The sequence below is a fragment of the Vitis riparia genome, chromosome 17, assembly GCF_004353265.1.
Source record: "Vitis riparia cultivar Riparia Gloire de Montpellier isolate 1030 chromosome 17, EGFV_Vit.rip_1.0, whole genome shotgun sequence".
Classification (NCBI taxonomy): domain Eukaryota; kingdom Viridiplantae; phylum Streptophyta; class Magnoliopsida; order Vitales; family Vitaceae; genus Vitis; species Vitis riparia.
In genome coordinates, this window is record NC_048447.1 from 1,881,992 (window position 1) to 1,900,228 (window position 18,237).

The 18,237-nt window shown below is 38.4% G+C and overlaps 1 pseudogene; it reads left to right on the plus strand.

Annotated features, from left to right (window-relative positions):
- The first annotated feature begins 312 nt into the window (after window positions 1–312).
- Window positions 313–1,274, plus strand: LOC117904788 (annotated as a pseudogene).
- Window positions 1,275–18,237: the final 16,963 nt, after the last annotated feature.

Consider the following 18,237-nt stretch of genomic DNA (forward strand, 5'->3'; position numbering starts at 1 on the left):
GTGAAGCGGTTCGGTCAGGCTGTACTACAGGTAGAAGCTTACAGCATGGATGCTATACTACAGATCTTCAAGCGAAGCATCTGTCCAGGCACTCCATTCTTCGAATCACTTGCTAAAAAACCTCCTACGACGATGGACGACTTATTCCGACGCGCAAGCAAATACTCAATGCTCGAAGATGACGTACGAGCAACCACTTAACAAGTCTTAGTTGCTGGACAGGCATCCAGAGGGGGCGCCCAAAGAAGTGCCAAACTTCCGGACCGACCAAGACCGTCCGATCGAAGGCAGGAAAGGCCAAGTCGCCCGGAAATGCCACCCCTCACACCCCTTTCCATATCATATGAGAAGCTCCTCCCTATAATCCAAGACATGTCCGACTTCAGGTGGCCTAGACCCCTTGGAACGGACCCATCCAAATGTGACCATAGTAAAAAATGCGCCTTCCATAAGGAGCATGGTCACACAACGGAGGAATACAGATGTCTCCATTATTTGGTCGAAAGGCTCATAAAGGCGGGAAATTTAAAACAATACCTCCTCTCAGATACCGGAGGTAGAGACGCTTCCCGAAATCACAACTCTAGAGCCCCCAAAGCCGTTATAAACTATATTAACGGAGGCCTATCTGACGAGGAATACGACTCCAAACGAAAGAGACAAAAGTTGTTGTGGGCAGCATTGGTGTGCGAGCGTGTCAATTCCATCCGGTCTGGGATAACTGGGAGGGGTCTTCGCCCCATAGATGGGACAATCATTTTCCCACCAGTAGACCCCACCCGGATATTGCAGCCACACTGCGACGCCCTCATCCTGTCCCTAGAAATAGGAGACTTCGACGTGAGACGTATTCTAATTGACCCAGGTAGCTCAGCCAATCTTGTACAAGCATCAGTCATTAGCCACATGGAACACAGTCTCACAGGCCTCGAAAATCCTGGGCGAATCTTGTCCGGGTTCAACGAGGCATCAACTACTTCCTTGGGAGATATTGTACCGCCGGTCCAAGCTGACCCAATCACTCTCAATGTACAATTTTCGGTGGTACAAGATTTATCACCCTTCAATGTCGTCTTGGGGCGCACATGGCTGCACTACATGAAAGTCATCCCTTTTACATATCATCAAATGGTAAGCTTCCTTACCAAGGATGGGCAAATTGACCTATATGGCAGCCAGTTAGCTGCTCGCCAATGCTACCAGATAGCACGAGAAGCAGGGACCAGCCAGGAGGATGCCCCCTCCCTGAAGCCAGTCATGCGCGTGACCAATAACAATTATTGAGTCCAGCGGACAAAGATCCCCCGGCAGCAGATCCCTTAAAGGCGATCCAAATTTCGGAAGAAGGTACTCACCTTACGAATGTCAGTTCCCTCCTGACGCCAACAGAGATCCGGAACATGCAAAACGCCCTCAGACAAAACCATGACATCTTCGCATGGGCACATTCTGATATGAAGGGAATTCATCCCTCCATCACCTCTCATAAGCTTAACGTCTTGCCAACAGCCAGACCCATCCGGCAGAGGGTTAGATGTTTCCACCCGGACAAACAAACAATTATCCGGAATGAGATTGACAAATTGCTAGAAGTCGAGTTCATCAGAGAAGTAGATTACCCGGACTGGTTAGCAAATGTTGTGGTAGTGCCCAAAAAAGAAGGCAAATGGCGGGTGTGCGTCGACTACACCAACCTCAATAATGCATGCCCAAAAGACAGTTTCCCTTTGCCACGGATAGATCAAATTGTGGATTCCACTGCTGGGCAAGGGATGCTCTCTTTCTTGGACGCCTTCTCCGGATACCACCAAATCCCCATGTCCCCAGCTGACGAAGAAAAAACAGCCTTCATAACGCCACACGACCTCTATTGCTACAAAGTCATGCCATTCGAACTCAAAAACGCCGGCGCCACTTATCAGAAACTGATGACAAAGATCGTCAAACCTCTAGTCGGCCGCACAGTAGAGGTATATATTGACGATATCGTGGTTAAAAGCAAAACTCGAGAAGAGCATGTCCTCCACTTGCAAGAAGTTTTTCACCTCTTAAGGAAATATGGCATGAAGTTGAATCCTTCTAAATGCGCCTTTGGCGTAAGTGCTGGCAAATTCCTGGGATTTATGGTCAGCCAAAGGGGGATAGAGGTTAGCCCAGATCAAGTCAAGGCAGTCATGGAAACACCACCCCCCAGGAGCAAAAAGGAATTACAGCGCCTCACAGGCAAGCTTGTCGCGCTAGGGCGTTTTATAGCCCGCTTCACTGATGAACTACGACCTTTCTTCTTAGCAATACGAAAATCTGGAGCAAGCGGATGGACAGATAGTTGTCAAAACGCTTTTGAAAAAATTAAACAATGCCTCATGCAACCGTCCATCCTGAGCAGCCCCGTCCCTGAAGAAAGATTGTACATGTATCTGGCTGTATCAGAATGGGCAATTAGCGTTGTTCTATTCTGCTGCCCATCGCCCAAGGAACATAAACCTATCTATTACGTCAGCAAAGCGTTAGCGGACGTAGAAACCTGATATTCAAAGATGGAGTTAACGACCTTAGCTCTTCGAAGTGCCGCCCAGAAACTCCGTCCCTACTTCCAAGCCCACCCGGTGGTCGTGTTAATTGACCAACCCCTTCGCAACATTCTGCACAAGCCGGACCTAACCGGAAGAATGCTTCAATGGGCTATAGAATTGAGTGAATATGGAATTGAGTTCCAACCCAGGTTGTCCATGAAAGGCCAAGTGATGGCTGACTTCGTGCTGGAATACTCCCGAAAGCCTATCTAGCACAAGAAACCAAGCGAAGAAGAATGGTGGACTTTGCGAGTCGATGGAGTTTCCTGAGCGTCAGGATCCGGGGTAGGGCTCCTGCTGCAATCCCCAACAGAAGAACATCTGGAGCAAGCCATCCGGCTAGGGTTCCTCGCCTCTAACAATGAAGCAGAATATGAGGTCATCATATCCGGATTGGACCTCGCCCTAGCTCTATCCGTGTCTAAGCTTCCAATCTATAGTGATTCTCAACTCGTGGTAAGACACGTCCAGAAGGAATAAGAAGCTAAGGATGCGCGCATGGTGCGATATCTAACTAAAGTAAGAGACACCTTACAACGATTCGCCGAGTGGACTATCGAAAAAATCAGGCGAACTGAAAATGGGCGCGCCGACGCCTTGGCAGGCATAGCTGTCTCCCTCCCCATTAAAGAAGCCATATTGTTGCTTATACATGTGCAAGCCCACCCTTCCGTCACGGAAGTCTCCACTTGCAATACCATTGAGGCAAATCAAGCAGACAACCAAGAATGGACAAACAACATTATAGGGTACCTCCGGACAGGCACTCTGCCCGAGGACCCCAAACAGGCACACAAGATTCGGGTGCAAGCCGCCCGCTTCACCTTGATTGGGGGGCACCTGTATAAGCGATCCTTTATAGGTCCCTACCTCAGATGCCTAAATAACTCAGAGATACTGTATGTATTAGCGGAGTTGCATGAGAGGGTATGTGGAAATCATTCCGGCGGTCGATCTCTGGCGCATAGGGCCCATTCGCAAGGATATTACTAGCTCACAATGAAGAAGGATGCGGTAGCCTATGACAAAAAATGTGACAAATGTCAAAGGCACGCCCCCATTCCACATATGCCATCGGGGGCATTGAAACCAATTTCAGGCCCTTGGCCCTTCGCGCACTGGGGCATGGACATAGTGGGACCCCTCCCAGCCGCACCCGCCCAGAAGAAATTCCTGCTCATCGCCACGGATTACTTCAGTAAATGGGTGGAAGCTGAAGCATATGCTAGCATCAAAGACAAAGATGTCACCAAATTCGTATGGAAAAACATCATCTGTCGCTTCAGAATCCCCTAAACCATTATAGCCAACAACGGTCCACAGTTTGATAGCATCGCATTCCGGAATTTCTGTTCGGAACTAAACATCCGGAATTCATACTCCACACTGCGTTATCCTCAAAGTAATGGGCAAGCGGAGGCCACAAACAAGACTCTAATCACTGCCTTGAAAAAAAAGCTCGAGCAAGCCAATGGAAAATGGGTGGAGGAGCTACCCGGCGTCCTATGGGCTTATCGAACCACACCCAGACGTCCGACAGGAAACACTCCCTTCGCCCTCGCATACGGTATGGACGCAATCATTCCTACTGAAATAGGGCTACCCACTATCCGGACCGAGGCAGGAAGACAGCATGATGCAAATGCAGAGTTAGGAAGAAACTTGGACTGGGCAGACGAAGTAAGAGAAACTGCAACCATTCGGATGACAGACTATCAACAAAGGGCATCAGCTCATTACAATCGCAAAGTAAGGCCTAGAAACTTTAAAAATGGTACACTGGTCCTTAGAAAAGTTTTCGAAAATACTGCTGATATAGGAGCGGGAAAGTTCCAAGCCAACTAGGAAGGCCCCTACATAGTATCTAAGGCAAATGAAAGTGGAGCTTATCATTTACAAAAGTTAGACGAAACCCCATTACTCAGACCATGGAATGTGTCCAATTTAAAGTAGTATTACCAATAAAAGAAAGAGACAAGTACAAATTGAATAAATATGTTTTATTAATACTTGTAAAGTTGTATACAAAGAGTTCTCCAGACTACAAAATACAGGGAGAAGATAGCAGTAAAAAAAAAATCACAAAAAGAAAAAGCTCTCATTGGAAAGGCTTGCCGCACAGCTTCTCCTCCTCATCCGGAGGAATCGAAGGGATGTCCTGCTTGATACCATGTTTTTTCATACAGCAACGGTAGCCGAAGAAGTACATTTCGTCTACTTGCTCTTGGTAGTCCGCTTCGAGTTCCTCCCTTTCCGCAGCAAACTCAGCCTCCAGCTCTTCTTTTTGCGCTGATAAACGCAACTGCAAATCTTCTCTCTGCTTTTTCTCAATAGACACCTCTATCCGGAGTTGCCTCACCTCCCCCCTCAGTTGGGTCATCTCGTCCTCCGCCTCATGCAGGCGGGCGTCCATAGATTCCTCCCGACTCTTTGCCTTAGCAAGCTCTACCCGGAGAGCCTCGTTGTCCTCTCGAGCAGCGGATAAACTGGCTTCGACCTGCTCCAATCTTAAGCGCAACTTCTCTTCATTGTTTTTGCACTGAGAGACGAAGGTCTTCGTATAATCAACAGTCCGCAGCAAGTCAAAAAAAAAGATCACGTTGTTGAGCCATGCCGCGAATACCACTCACTAGCTGCAGAAAAACACACAAACAAGAAGAAGCAAAGTTACAAACCATACGACAAACACATCAGTATGGCGAGAAAAAGCAAACTATACCATTTCCACCGCTTCAAACATTTTTGCTGAAGGCATAGCAACATCTGAGCCAGATAGAATCCGTTTCAGCTTCTCTTCCAACTCCGCATAGCTGAAAGGGCTAGCGGAGATGCAAGCTACATCATCAATAGGACTCCCCCCTAACGAGGCATTAGAGAGTGACTCCTCCTCCGGGTCTAGGGCCACATCAATCTCAGCCGGCTGGGTCTCTCCGGGTGAACCCCCATCCGGGACCAGCACCGGGGCGGCTGGGTTCTCTTCTGCCACTTCCGTTTCACTACCCTCCGGGTGATCCTCCTGGACGGACGAGCAGCTGACTTCGATGGTTTCCAGAAAACGATCCTCAAGCGGCCTGATGAGGCCAAACTTCAAGTCACGCGCCGGACGCGACCTCCTTGTAGTTGGCCCCTTCACCGGTACAAGGGCATGAGGGCTTGGCTCGCAAGGAGGCAAACCCTGACTTTCTGCCCCCACTTCTTCTGTTGGGGGTGCCAAATGAGGCAATGTTGTAGCACAAGAGGCCCCGACTGCATCTGCATCCGGATAGGGAGAGCCGGGCTAGTTTATTGAAGTCACTTCCTCAGCCAGAAGAGCCAGACGTTCAGCCACTGACATTGAAGGCCCCAAATGGTTTAGACCCGCAAGACGACCGGAGCCGCTTGAAATAGAAGGTGGAACGGGGTGATCTGACTCTCTTATTGTTATTTCCTTTACAAAAGTTGAAGGGGGTGGTACAAACTCCTTCGGGGGAGTTGAGACTTTTATTTCTTTTCTTTTATTCAGAACCACCTTCTTCTTCTTTTTCGCTGGAGCGCCAGCAGGTGGAGAGGACGCGAGCCGTTTGTCACCAGGAGCCTTCCGGAAAAAACCTTCTTGCATTTCCTTCTCTCACTTATTGAGACGGGCTTTGCGTGACCGGGCATCTACCTTCCGCACCGCCGCTTAGAATGGAAGGTCTTTTAGAACAAAATGCTCCCCAGCCACCACCTCTTTGGGCAGCCACCTTGGGAGAATGTTCAGCACGTACAGCTAGGGCTCCTCTGTGACCGAATGGAGATTCCGCGTGGACAGAAGCGTTTCACAACTCCGCTCGGCCACCGCAATCTCAAAAAGTCTGTTCAAACGATCGAACGAGACTTTCTCCACCCATTCCACCAGCTTCCCCCTTTTGTCCTAGCCTGCACTCAAGAAAGCAAAGTATGTCAGTCACCTAACAATGCTAACCTACACTCACAAACCACAGAAAGACATGAAGTAATGTAGTCATACCTGGGACCTTCAACGACTGGTTGGGAGCAAACGGCCTGTCCGAATGCACCGCCAAACCCGCCCATGAACCCTTGACTAGCACATGTCCCTTGGCGGCCCCTTTGGTCGAATCCGGAAGGCTGGTCACCAACTGCAGGGATGGGAGGCTGGCGACAAAACTGAAGATGTCATTTTTCACCTTCTTGATCGAATAGATAAAGAGAACCTCCAGCAGTGAGAGGTCCAAATTGAACAGCATGCCTAGAATGTTGCACCCCATCAGCACCCGGACCATGTTAGGATGAATATATGCCAGGGGAATCTGGGTGAAGTGAAGAAACGCCTTGAACAACGACGGCAGTGGAAACCGGAGCCCAGCATTGAATTGCTCCTTGGTAAAGACGATGGCATTGCCCTCAGAATTTTCGGTCGAGACGGCCTCTCTATCCATAAGTTCAACAGACACACCGTTAGAGATGCAGAAGCACTCATGAAACTCCTTCACACTCAACTTATCCACAGACTTCTCGACATGAGCATCACCGGACGAGCCGGATGAGGTAGCTTCTTTGTTCGCAGACATTTTTTTAGCCTGGGGCTGAAATGGAATCAACATGGGAGAAGGCCAACAGTCAAACACAGCAACCCAACCCTATAAGCTTAACTCTACCACAAAGAAAGATCGACAACCCATAAGAAACATAGGAGGGCAACAGAAATCCTAAAACATACCCAAAACATAGACAAAAACCCCCCGAAAAAACCCTAGAAACCAATATCAACACTCAGTCGCAAGCAACTTGCCCAAGCAAGCCAAAAACAACCAAACAAAGCAGACACAACAAGGAGAAGACAAGAATAGCGCACGTACCGAGTGTAAACTGGAAAAATAGGGTTGAAAACCGCAATGCAGTCATCGTCACGACGCGAATATTACCGGTAGAAAACCCTTGAGCTTCACTCAAAAACGAAGATACGTAGAAGGTAGAAGAGAAAGCACTAAATAGGAGAAAAACACAGAAGAAAAAATGCAAAGTGAGGGCTCAGTTTACTATTTATAGGGAGACAGCCCCTCGGTAACCCAAACGCTCAGGTCATTGAAACGACACGCTGCCTCAGAATACCCAGAGACGGCGGCTCATCATAAATACTCCTCTCTCTTCGCCCCCGCTCGCCATGTGGTCCAATGAGCGTAAAAAAGCAACCTCAGTTTCAAAAAGCAATTATTTTTTAACCCGCCCATTCTGCTCAGGCAAAATCGGCAAGTTAAAAAGGGGGGCATTGTAGGGACCCCTCCTCCTGATGACATGTGGCACACATTTCCCGATGACACGTGGCATGCATTCTTATCCGGATTAAACCCATCCGGATCTTCCCAAGAGTACACGTGGCGCGCTTCTCCTATCCGGACTTCCCCAGGGAGAGGCACACAACACTCACAAACATCACATCCGGACGACCGCCACATCACATTCGGACAACTGACATATCCTATCTGGATATGTTTGTTCGGAATCATTGACTGAAGTAAGCAAGTCTTGCACGTCATTCCAACAGCCTGCCATGGCCCACGTTCCGCCACCTGCAGAGTGAAAGAACAGGAATGAAGTGACGACAAGCCACTTCCCACGATCTTTGACAGCCGCGACGCCTCCCACGTCTCTGTCAGCCACCCGTAGGGTGATGATGGCCCTGCCAGCACCTAGAGGCATCATTACAAGCCAAAATATCCCCCTACCATTAAAGAAGGAAACAAAGCTTCTGATACTACATATATGCATACAATGAGGAAGGTAAGTTTTGCGATACCTAGTAAAAGGCCAACTGATTGTTTTCTTTAACCATGGCTGACAAAATCATCGGAGGGTGTGTCCGGACGCCTTTTGCAGGAACGACTGAACCAGAAAGCTATATTGGTTGAGATCGTGCGTCCATCCATTTGGCAACCACGTGGATCACCAGGGACGCGAGGCCTCAACAACCATGGCTAATTTGAGGTTGAGTTTTCTCTTAGAACTTCAGGAGGGAATTTTTGTCTGAAGGTGAATTCTTAGCTTAGTGTTTGGGATTTTTTTATGTTTCCATAATTAAAAATCTCATATTTCAATTTTGTCTTATAGACCATGCTTGTCAATTGTGACAAAGCCATGTCATTCGTATGTATGTCATATGGGTTTTTGAATCCCTTTTTTTATTTTATTTTTCTATTAAAAATATTAAGAGATTAAATGGATCTTCCCGTAAAAATGAGTGATTTTTATAATTTAATGATGATGCTTATAAATTTAAGAATTTAATACAAAAGTCGCCATAACGTTATTTGTTACAATGAAGGGTTTCTTTTTAAAGTTAAGCATTAGATGCTTTGACTGATAATGACTAGAAAGCCAAATATTATTGCAAACAAAGTCCTCTAAAGTTTGATTTATTTTATTGTCTTTGAATGAATCGGCTAACAACAAGGCCCACTTTTCCTTTTTTTTTTTTATTTACATTTTCCCCCCCTAGTCTCCTTTTGCATTTGCTTTTTGGGTGCTCTGATCTTTAGGGGCGGCTTCTTGCCCCTTCATTTTGTTCCAAACATTTGGACGTGTGAATTAAATAATATAGGGAAAACGGGTCAAAAGGGACAAAAAACCCTCAATATTGTAAAACTAACCCCCCACTTTTAATAGCCTCCAAAATGACCCGATCTGGACAAAAATACCTCTCAGCTACATCAACTTCTTTTTCCCTCCCATTCTAATTTGATTTCCCTCAATTCACCTCTTTTTTATTATTTCTTCCACTTTCTCCTTTTTTTCATTTTCTCCTGTTATTCTGTTTTTCTCTTTTCAGTGCATTTCTTCAAGTCTCACACAACTTTTTTTCGGATTTCTTCAACTTAATGCGCTTTATGTTGTGGTTGGATAAACAGTGTACGTTTATTTTTATTTTTCCATATTTTTTTCTTTCATGTTTTATTTATTGAATATTTTCAAACATTTAATGAGATGTAGTAAATATTTAAATAAGTTTGAAATTGTTATAATTTTTTTAATATCATTTACAGCCATGAAAAAAAGGGATTAAAAGAAGGAAACCATCAGCTTAAAAAGTGTAGTGTGGAGAAACATTGTCTATATGAAAAAATCAAATGATGGTAAGTAATAAAACTTGTGGAATTTTATGATGGTTTTGGTATTGTTTGCATATTTGTTCTTTATATAGATGTAAATATGTGTGGATAGGGTTTTGATATAATATATAAAGTTATCTTTTTTAGTTATATATCAAAACCTTACGGATATTAAGTTGAACTTGACGTGTGTTAAGTTGAACTTGACGTAAGTTAAGATTGTATATAGTTATTTTATAGTAACATTATATTATTGTTATTTTATTTAATTATACTCAATTTGAGTTGAATCATTTGCAAATTACCCTTGACATTAAATGAATTATAACATAACCAATCTTTTAGTAAATAAATATATTTTTATTGTTTAAAATAGTTTAGAGTTACAATGTTTGAATTTATTTAATAACTATATACATTGTATTTCTTTAGCATTATTGGTATTATTTGAGGTAGTAAAGATGATTAATAATGTTGTTTATTTGTTGTTTATTAAAAAAATAAATATGTGTAATGAAATAATATGTATTTAATAATGAATGAGTTTTTTAAAATTAATACCTACTTATTGGTGCTAATGCTATGATGTAACTAAAATATATTCTAATATTGTTTGTTGATGCCACTAATTGAATTATTTTGTTATTTTAGTGGTTGATGAAGTAGGAATAATGTTTTTATATGAAGGAGAATGGGTACGAGATGGAAATGTTTTCTATTTCGAAGGAAGTAAAGGTAAAGGCATTGAAATCGCGAAAAATATATCATATAAAGAGTTATTAGGGGCTGTCCATCATACTCTGAAGCTAGATCCAACAAATTGTTTTCTTTCAATGAAGTATGTATTCAATGCCAACATACCCACAAGTCTTATACAACTAACTGATGATGGGGATGTGAAATTCTTTATTGGTTTAAATTGTACAAATGGTAAGATGTCTGTTCCATTGTGCATCATAGTTGAAAAGAGAATTGATAATCACAATCAGAAATCAATTTGCAATTCTTATTTTGAATGTCATATGCCTTCTGAGATTGATAAAGAATTGAATGGAGACTCAATGTTGATGCAAAAAAGTAGACACATTCGTTGTGATTCAGTTGAAACTCTTACTGTTGATGGTGAAAATGGACCAAGATTTCAAAATGAGTCACTTGAAGGGTATAAAGTTCATGATTGGAACATGAATGATACTGCAATTAATGAGGAGGATTATAGGATGAATACTAACCCTACTAGTGATAAGCAAGTGACCCAAATTGGCTCATTCAGAACTAGTTCAACTCAGAATGCAGAAATCTTGACCATGATTGATACAAATGATGGTTTCATACATGACAATCCCACTATAATAGAAGATGTAGCAAATGAAAGACAAAACATGATGCAACAGCCTATAGTTGGTGGAATTAGTGATGACCATCTAGAAGAGCACCAAATATACTCAAATAAGAAAGAATTATAAAGGAAGTTGTATATGATGGCTCTGAAAAGGAAGTTTGAGTTCAAAACAACTAAATCCACTACTAAGTTATTGCTTGCTGAATGTTTTGATAAAGAATGCAAGTGGCGAGTTCGTGCTACCAAGTTGGGGATTTCCAATATGTTTCAAATAATGAAATTCTATTCAACACACACTTGTTGGTTAGATATGATGTCTCGTGACAATCGACATGCAAGTAGTTGGTTGTTTGGTGAGAGTATAAAAGGAAACATATCAAGGGGTTGGTTGTGAATTTTGACCAAAAGACATTGTAGTAGACATTTGAAAGTAGTATGGTGTTTAAATTAGTTATGATAAGGCGTGGAGAGCCAAAGAACTTGCTCTAGGTTCTATTAGGGGATCACCTGAAGAGTCTTATAACACTTTATCATCCTATTGCTATGTTTTAAAGCAAAAAAATCTTGGTATCAATACTGATATAGTTACTGATTGTGATAATCAATTCAAATACTTTTTTATGTCGATTGGTGCATCTCTTGTTGGGTTTCACACATCAATAAGGCTTGTGATTGCAATTGATGGGACATTTTTGAAAGCAAAGTACTTAGGGACTTTATTTATTGCAGCGTGTAAAGATGGCAACAATTAGATATACCCTTTAGCCTTTGGGATTAGTGATTCAGAAAATGATGCCTCATGGGAGTGGTTTTTACAAAAACTACATGATGCAATTGGACACATTGATGATTTGTTTGTGATATCAGATTGACATGGTAGCATTGAGAAAGCAGTACATAAAGTATTTCCCCATGCGAGGCATGGTGTCTACACTTATCACGTTGGACAAAATTTGAAGACAAAGTTCAAGAATCCTGCAATTCATAAGTTGTTCCATGATGCTGCCCATGCTTATCGTGTTTCAGAGTTTAATTTTATATTTGGGCAACTAGAGATGATTGACCCAAGAGCAGTAAGATATTTGATGGATATAAGTGTTGATCGATGGGCACGTTCATATTCTATCGGAAAAAGATATAATATCATGACGACAAGGATCGTTGAAAGCCTTAATGCTGTGTTGAAAAATGCTAGAGATCTTCCAGTTTTGCAATTGGTTGAAGAATTGAGAAACTTACTTCAAAAATGGTTTGTGACTCGTCAACAACAAGCAATGTCAATGTCAACTGAACTTACCATGTAGGCTGATGGAGAACTTCATTCGAGGTATAATATGTCAGCAACATATCTAGTGGAACCTATCAACTCCAAGGAGTGTAATGTTAACTATGCTGGCATTAGTGCTCAAGTGAATTTAGACACTCGTTCATGCACATGTCGACAATTTGATCTTGATCATATTCCATGTGCACATGCTATTGCTGCTTGTAGATTTTACAACATTTCATGTTACACTTTGTGCTCCAAGTATTTTACTACTAAAGCATTGTTATCTTCATATTCAGAGTGTATTTATCCAACTGGAAATGAAATAGATTGGGTAGTACCTAATCATATTCGTGACAAAGTTGTGTTACCACCTAAAACGAGACGTCCAACAGGAAAACCAAGGAAAGTAAGAATTTCTTCTGGTGGAGAGGGCAAACACACATCTCGTTGTAGTCGATGTGGTCAATATGGGCATAATCGGAAAACATGCAAATGACCAATCCCTTGATATCATGATAGCTTTGGCACTCTATGAGCTTACATGGAATGAAAATTGTAAGAGTGAGCTTTTTTGTTTTTTTGGTACCCATGTGAACGGAAATGTAAGTTACTTTTTTGTATAAGGTGATAGGATAAGCACATAGATGAATATTGTAATAATAATCCCCTTTTTTTGCATACCCATAGAAATGGAGATATTTGTTACTTTTATACATATATGTTATGATGAGTTATGTATAAAGTATGAATGAAAATTACATGTTTATTCTCAAACTATGGACTCAACTGTTCTCACGTTTATTGATAAGGAACTTGACAATAGTTAAGTTCAGGTTTTGTCTGAAGACTGTAGACTTAACTACCTTCAAGTTTGTACATAAAACAACTTGACAATGGTTAAGTTGTCTAAAGATCGTTGACTTAACTGCCTTCAAGTTGGTACATAAAACAACTTGACAATAGTTAAGTTCAGGTTTTGTCTAAAGATTGTGGACTTAACTACCTTCAAGTTTATACATAAAATAACTTTACAATAGTTAAGTTCAGGTTTTGTTTAAAGACCATGAACTTAACTATTGTAAAGTTATTTTATGTATAAACTTGAAGGTAGTTAAGTCCACAATCTTTAGACAAAACCTGAACTTAACTATTGTCAAGTTGTTTTATGTACCAACTTGACAATAGTTAAGTTCAAGTTTTGTCTAAAGATTGTGGACTTAACTACCTTCAAGTTTGTTCATAAAATAACTTGACAATAGTTAAGTTCAAGTTAAAATGGCAACTGTAGACACAACTTCCTATGAGTCTATAGAAGATCAACTTGATACCTGTTAAGTCCAGATTAAATATGTTATTCAGGAATAGATTTCGACTTAATATCTGTCAAGTTTGTTCATAGTTAACTTGATAGTAGTTAAGTTCAGGTGTTCTATTAAGACTGTGGACTTAACTACCTTCAAGTTTGTACATATAACAACTTGACAACATTCAAGTTTAGTTTAAAAGGCCAATTGTATACATAACTATCGAACAACATTCATCAAAATATCCAAGTAGATATATCAACCTGTCCAACTACATTTATCAAAATGTCTAACTACATATATGAAGCTATCCAATTACATATAACAAACCATCCAACTATATTATCAAAATGTGAAATATCAACATGAATTCATTACATAGGCAAGTATTTCATATAAAATAACTCTGCTGTAATCTTTTCCCGAAACCAGTCCATTCGAGCACTTGTTAATGACTTCAATGGATGGTTGTGCATTAAGTATTCAATATATTTGATAACAAACATGCCACAATCACCACTACATGGTACACAGATAATCAATGTTAGGGATATTATTAAGGATTAAGTGTATAAGTTATGAAAGTAAATTTAAGATTACTTACTCATTTTCCTGTTGAGAAATATCTTACAGCCGTTCAATTTCCCATTCCTGGTAGTTAACTTTTGTGTCACCATGAAACCCATAATATGCTATTGCATTCAATATATGCGGCAACAATTTGGCTAATGGTTTAATGGCAACTTGTAATCTTGCATTATTATTGATGCCCATCAATAAGTCATATACATATATAATCCTTCAATAAAGGTGGAAAACTCCTAATACCCATTTTGAAATTGCAACCTGTTGACAATGAACTTGATAGCAGTTAAGTTCAATTTTTTCTTAACATATATATTTAAATCAAAATTCTAAATATTTGGATAAAATAATTTCATAAAAATTATATTCAAATACGTTATAAATTCATAACAAATAACTTCATTACACAAAATTTCAAAACCTTTTGATGGTAAACTTGATAGTAGTTAAGTTTAGTTTTTTCTTATCATTCAAATATTGCTTTAAACCTTGGACTATAACCTCACTGAGAAAATTTTCAACAATTACATTATCAATTCATGAAAAATAAATTCATAAAAAAAGGATAATCGATTAAAAATGATAAAATTAAAAAATAATTAAAAATCAAAATTTCAAGTAGAAAATTAATGCTTACTGAATCAGTTGATTTCTTCTCATTTTTTGATGACGATGACGAGGTTTCAAAACCTGGCTTTCTTTCACTTCTCTTTTTTCCCAAAATTTTATACCTCTTCTGTTTCGTATTTTTCATCACCGAATTTTTTTCTTCCTCCATTTTCATGAACTGAATCAACACACAATATCAGAAAGATGAAAAATAGGGTTAGATTGAAAAAAAAAAAAAAAAACAAAATAAGACACTTAGGGTTTTTTCTCATTTCATGGATGAAGATTCATATGTACAGTTCGAAAAACTAAAATCAAAGAATGAAATAGTGAAACTTACTTTCTGTTTTTACTTTGTGTTGTGTTGCCTTTTTGTTCTCTTGCAATAAATGAAAAAATTCTTCGTGATTTGTTTCTCACAGGTTAATAGATGGAACAAATGAGTTTGCAGGGTAAGGAAGAGACACAACACAAGGGAAAATTGGAGTGGGGGGAAAATGGGCTGAAAAGATAGCTGAGGGGGTATTTTTTGTCAAAATTGGGTCATTTTTGAGACTTAAATAAGTGAGGGGTTAGTTCTGCGATATTGAGGGATTTTTGTCCCTTTTAATCGGTTATCCCAATAATATAACATGTTTAACTTTAAAATAAATAATTAACCAATAATAATATCTTGTGTTATTTAAATACATTTATTATTTTATATTTTTTAAAATAAAAAAATTTGTAATATAAAAAATATGAACTTAGAACTTGTTTCATAAAATTCTTTGAAAGGATAATAAACCATTCATAACTTAGAAAATATGTTTGATAAAACATAATTTTTTCCGGAATTAGTTTTAAAAATAAGTTATTTTTTAGAATAACTTTGACATATTTTTAATTATTTTTTGAGTAATAATTAAGAAGGTAGAGAATATTTTGAAAACTTTTATAAACTAAAACAACTATTTTTCACATTTGAATTTCCTAAAAAAAAATTACTCCTAAAAATAATTTAAAACTATTTTTAAGATTTATTCTCAAAAATATTTTTTTGAGAACCATTTTATAAAACATTGCCAAATAGGCTTTTATAGTCTCTTCTTGAAATTTGTGACCAAAATTAATAAAATTTGTAGTATTTTTTTTTTCTTCCAAAATATTTATCAATGATTAGATTAAGGGACTATACTATACATATATAGTATTTAAAAATAAAAATAAATTGCAGAGGTTGAAGACAAATTAATAAAATAACCTATAGAAATATGTTTATTGCCTAATCAGCTATTAATTGGGAGTTGGTGTGTATAGAGCTCAAGTCTCTATGAGTTTGATGACATGAGAAAGTTCAATTGATTTGGTTTAGATTTAAACGGCTATGAGCAATTCTACCAACTTTGAAAATCATATATTTTTATTGGAGTCTAGTATTTATTTATTTATTTATTTATTTTAATATATCCTCCACATTATTCAAACTACTAGATTGTCTCCTCTCTCAACCACCAAATACACTGAATTATGATAAGCTAAAAATGATTAAAGGAACATTTCAAGTGTTCTTTTCCCCGGTGATTTGGCTACTAAGGAATGGATTGAATGTAAGCTTTCTAGATGTTATAATTTATAGCACCCAAACATCGTGATGTTTGTTTTTTTGGTTGAATAAAAAAAAGTTCAAATATTTTACTTTTCTTTATTCGATTAAAAATATATTATTGATATCAATCAATATAATTAAATTAAATTTATTATTAACAACTTTACTTTAATTATATTGATTAATGACAATAAGTTATTTTCAACCTAATTTAAAAACCAAATATAAAAAAAAAAAAAAAAAAAAAAACAAAAAAACAAACATCAATTTTTTTTTTAGTTTTTTTTTGTACACCACACACACACACACGTGTATATACTCGTAATCACACACAAGTACATATAGGCAGACATTTAATCTCTAGCAAGATAGATTTGATATTATCTTAAATCTTAATTAATCTAAACTTAACTTAGATCTATAAGAAATATGTTTGTAATATTTGTTTTCATGTGTAATGATTACAATTTTTCTTAATTTGTAAAAAATTAATTTCACCTATCCTTTATCAACAACCAGATCAAATTACTTCATCATATAATTTTCCTTTAAAACTTTTATTGATTATAGCATAAATTATAAAGCTCCCTCTACATTTTCATTGACGAATCAATTTTGTTCATAAACTTTTTGAAACAATATTAACTGTAATTACATCTAAATGTCAATTAACACTTATTGTTTGCTTAAAAATAGAATAAATAAATAAACTTATCTAATTTAGACACAAATATTATGATATCATATCTACATCATGTATGGTGTCCACATATAATCACATGATTTTTTTTTTTTTTAAAAAAACCTATTTTTAATGAAAAATCCTTGTACAAAGGTTATTTGATTTGAGCATGATTTTTCTAAAATTGCTAAAAAAAAAAAAAAAAAAAGATTATCATATAAATTAAGAAAAAAAAGGTTTATGAATTAAGTTAAGAAACAATATATACATTATTTTTGTAATATATTTACCTTATAAGCTTAATCTCTAAATCCAACAAGTCAAACAACATGTAGGATGTTTTTTCAATAATGGAGGAAATGGGGTAGATATATATAGCCCCTGATCATCCACAAACAATGACTCTACATAACAAGACAATCCCCATAATAAGGGAATATTAGAAGCATTAGAATATATATACAAACAAGAATGGGGCCATGGGTGTGATGATAAGAAGAGGGGAGTCCACAATGTAAGCTTAGAGGGGAATAGCTTGGAGTGGCATCAAAAGCAATGAGTTTGTAGCCTATAGCCTTGTGAAATTTCCATTAATTTGATAAACAAAGACATGGAAAATTATTGAAAAAGAGAAGGCAAAGGGCGCCGTTGAGTGGAGCCACCACCATCACCACCACTTTGGAGAGTAAATTGTAAAGGTGACGTCCTCATAAACCCTTAAAATGGTGAAGTTGTGGCCCCATGTCTCCATCCAACACCAGTAAATTGCCAAGAATTTTGGAGTTTAGCTAATGACCCCACGACACCCTCCATAAGGCACCCATAGTTTTGATTTGGATAGTCCTTCTCAGTTCTTTCTGCTTCACTGGAATATTGTATATTCGGGTAAATTATTAAAAACATACTGTGATTTCATTTGTCTTTCAATTTAATCTGTACACTTCTTTTTTAAGAAAAAGTTCTTCTTATGATTTCACCTCTGTTTGAATTTAGCTCTCATGCATTTCATTTTTAAGGTAATACAAATCATAGATTGTACCTATTGCTTAATAAATTCTTGCATATATACAAACATATCTTAAAAATTTTATGTCAATATTTTCATATTTGTGGTATAAGACGTTAGGATAAACCTTTAAAAATATGATATGATATAATAAACTTTTAGATTTTATTATTTATTAATGAAATTCCACTTC